At 42.7% G+C, this 3,892-nt stretch overlaps 1 protein-coding gene across 3 annotated transcripts in view; it reads left to right on the plus strand.

Moving 5' to 3' along the window:
* Positions 1-3,892, plus strand: part of TRAK1 (trafficking protein, kinesin binding 1) — a 141,957-nt gene that overhangs the window by 96,734 nt on the left and 41,331 nt on the right. The gene's annotated exons all lie outside the window — the stretch shown is intronic.

Consider the following 3,892-nt stretch of genomic DNA (forward strand, 5'->3'; position numbering starts at 1 on the left):
TCCCCAGCTGCTCCATATCTTCACATCATCGTCTCTGTCTCCATTTCAGGCATCACTGCTTCTCTGGGTAGGATCCCGCTCTCCACTCTTCTTCCTTGATGGTCCCAGGGACCTCTGCTCCTAGACTACAAAGTTAATCACTCCCTTGCTTGCTACAAAACATCTACCTTTACATTTCTAACCCTCACAATCAGTCCTGATAACAATTATTCACTATTGTATCACAAAAGACCTATCTGCATTTCATTTCATCAGCCCCACCTAGACATATTGGATACTACTCACTGGAGATTCTACCTTGTTCCACACCCTCTGGATCTAGGCTCCCTCTTGAATGCTTGTGAGCCAGTCACTTCTTGCCTTTGTAGCCCCCCCATTTTGGGTAGCTAATGTTGGACCTAATTCATGTCTGGCTTCTGACAGTGGTGGCATTGGTTATGTTGGAGACTGTGCAAGTCATCATCTGAGAGGGAGCCACATCTTTGTCAAACTGTACTTTGACCACAAGTAATTTGCCACATCCTGTGAAATGATTTGGTGGATATGTAAGAAGTCAGAAATATTCTTTACTCCATGCAACTCAATCCTAAAGTTAGAAAAAAAATTTTTTTTAAAGAGTGTCTCAGCTAGCACCCTACTGTATTTAATAGGTAAGGGAATGGGGTCTTGGGGTTATTCAAACAGAATCCAGATTCTCATTATTAAAATGACATCTCAGCTCACTAATAGATTATTTAACCTTTAGAAAACAGCTAACCTAGAGTCTAGCTGATCTTTGTGCCATTTACCCTGGTGTGGCGCTGTGGGTTAATACACTAGACTGCAGAACCTGCTTGAACCTCAAGGTCAGTGGATCAAGATTACCAGCTGCTCTCTGGAAATCCTATACAGGGCTACTCTGGGTTGAAGCTGACCCTACGGCAGTTAGCAACAGCAACAGGAGTGGTAGTAGTGGTGATGGGTGTATGCCACCAAATTGGTTCCAACTCATAGCAACCCTGTATAGGCCTTCCAAAGTTGCAGATCTTTGCAGAAGCAGAAAGCCTCATCTGTCTCATGAGCAGCAACTGATAGATTCGAACCACTGACCTTGCAGTTAGCCCAATCTGTAACCCACCACGCTACCAGGGCACCATAAGGCCTGGGATAGTAAGTTACAGTGTCAGATCAAAACATGGGAGCCTTCCTCCCAGCATCCCCTCCAATCCCAAATGGTACATTCTCATCCTTCTTGCGTTTTACCCCAGGTGAAGACAATAATCAGTGTGTACTTTTAAAACAGATTTCATTTCCCAGAGCTCTCCTTCCCTTCCCAGCCTCCAAGTGAACGTGCACACATTGAATCTAAGTGGCAGAGTCTCTTAAGGGGGATGGATAAGTCTGCATTTGGTGATGGTGTCTGTCCCCATCTCCCCTAACAGGGAGCATCTTTCCTACCGTCACAGACCAGTGAGGCATTTGTGATTGTACCACTCTGCTCTGAATGATGACATCAGGAGACCTCTTAGGAAATTAGTTTTGTTCCCGTAACACAGTTTCTGAAGTATGGTAAATTTATATATTCTCTATTTTAAAGTTGCATTTCAGAGTAATTTGAAATATTTTTGTTTCATATAAGGTAAAAATAAGGAATATGGTAAATTTCAGCTTTATGTGTACTAAAAATGCTGTATTTCTACTTCATCCTTTGGCTTTATTGTAAGAGCATTTTAGAATGTCTGTAGTCATCTATCTCTCCTCTCATCCCTCCCTCTACCCCTCCTCCCTACCTCCTTCCCTTCATCCATCATACAGTTACTTAGTATGTTTGCATGTGGGCTATGATGAACCAATAGTTTTCTCTCAGGTTGAGAGACAGCATATGAGCTATCAAATCCACAAATGAAATGCTAAAAGCAGTTGCAAAGACACTTTTGAAAAAGGGTTTTCTTCGCTGGAGGAATAAAGATTTATTTTCATTAGATTTTTTAAAGTTATGATAAACATACATGTAAGAAAACATTTGTTATTTCAGTGTTCTTCCCATGTACAATTCAGTGCCATTGTTTATCATGTTGTTCCACTGGCACCACTAATTGCTTCCATATTTTTCTGTCACCCTTATCAGAAGGATGGTGCTGTAGGGTAAGCATGTTTGGAAGTTCAAATCCACCAGCCACTTTGAGGGAGAGGCTTTCTGCTCAGAAACCTTATATAGGGTCGTTCTAAGTCAGAATCAACTTGATGGCAGTGGGTTTCGCTTTTTTTAACAGAAGCAGCTCAGTGTTCCTTAAGCAGTGAGCCCTCCCACCTACCCCTGTTGGTGATGGTTATGTGCTGTGGAGTCGATTCCGACTCATAGCGACCCTGTACAGGGTTTCCGAGGCTGTAAATCTTTACAGAGCAGAAAGCCTTATCTTTCTCCTGCAGAACCGCTGGTAGTTTTGAACCGCTGACCCTGAGGTTACAAGCCAGGTTTGTAACCACTACGCTACCAGAGCACCTTCCCACCTACCACTGGTGGTGGTGTCTGTGTGCCGTGGAGTCAGTTCCGACTCATAGCGACCCTGTACAGGGTTTCTGAGGCTGTAAATCTTTATGGAGCAGAAAGCCTCATCTTTCTCCCGTGGAACAGCTGGTAGTTTCGAACTGCTGACCTTCCGGTTCGCAGCCCGATTCATAACCACTACGCTACCAGAGCTCCTTCACCTACCCCCTAGTAGGCACAAATACACTTCGTCCTTTGTGACTTGTTTCACTCAGATTAATGCTTTCAAGCTTCCATCACTGTAGCCTGCATGCATTTGGTGGTAAGTCCTCCCTTTCATTGTTTGAGGGCCATTGCATTCTGTGGGTGAAAGCTTCCTTTTACCTCTCTTTTAACAGGTATCACACGAGCAATTACTATTGCTTTTAAATAATTTTGTGTTTTGGGCAAACATGGACATAACAAAATAAGTTCACATTCAATAATTTCTACACGTACTTTTCAGTGACACTGATTACAGTTTCCACAATTGGTCAACATCCTCATTATTTCTGTTCTAGTTGTTCTGTGGCCAATAATCTAATCTTAATTCCGCAGACCTTTCCGGCTGTTCTTTAGAATAGTGGATGTCCATTTAGTTTCATGGAGTCCTGGTGCGGCTCTGTGGGATAATGTGCTGGATCGCAAGGTCAGTTTAAACCACAAGGTCGGCGGCTCAGACTCTCCAGCCACTCCTCAGAAACCCTATACAGGGTTGCTATGAGTTGGAAGTGACTTGTAGGCACTTCACGGCAACAATAACATTTGGCTTCATAGGTTGCTGTTGTTAGGTGCTGTTGAGTCATTCTGACTCATAGTGATCTATGTTCAACCAAGCAAAACGCTGCCTGGCTCTGCGCAAGGTGTGGTACTCGGTACTTTATGAGTTAGCCTGCTATTTAGATAAAAGGCGACTTGAAGGGATAGTTGTGTGGTGAATTATTAAGTCCTTTTGGAAACTTGATGGCTCTGTGGGTTAGGCATTGGACTGTTAACCTCCAAGTTGGCTGATCAAACCCACCATCAGCTGCTCCAAGGGAGAAAGATGAGACTCTCTGTACAGTCTCAAAAACTCTATGGTCAGAATCGATTCGATGTCAGTAACTTTGGTTTTTTTTTACTCATGCAAATGGAGTTTTAATCTTCTGTGATGAATCCAAATTGTAGGACCCTCCTCAGAAATTATGGAATGTAAAATACTGGGTTCAATTTAGATATCATCAATGTCATCATCATCATCTCCAGTGTTATCAAACCTGATTTTGTCATCATCTCCGGGGGCAAATGTATCTGTTCATTGATTTTAGCATGCTCTGGAAGTTCTACATGGATCTTCAGACCTTCACTTCATCTGCATTGTATTTTTTTTTTCATAATTTTTTTTTT

The sequence above is a fragment of the Chrysochloris asiatica genome, unplaced genomic scaffold (assembly GCF_000296735.1).
Source record: "Chrysochloris asiatica unplaced genomic scaffold, ChrAsi1.0 scaffold00124, whole genome shotgun sequence".
Classification (NCBI taxonomy): Eukaryota; Metazoa; Chordata; class Mammalia; order Afrosoricida; family Chrysochloridae; genus Chrysochloris; species Chrysochloris asiatica.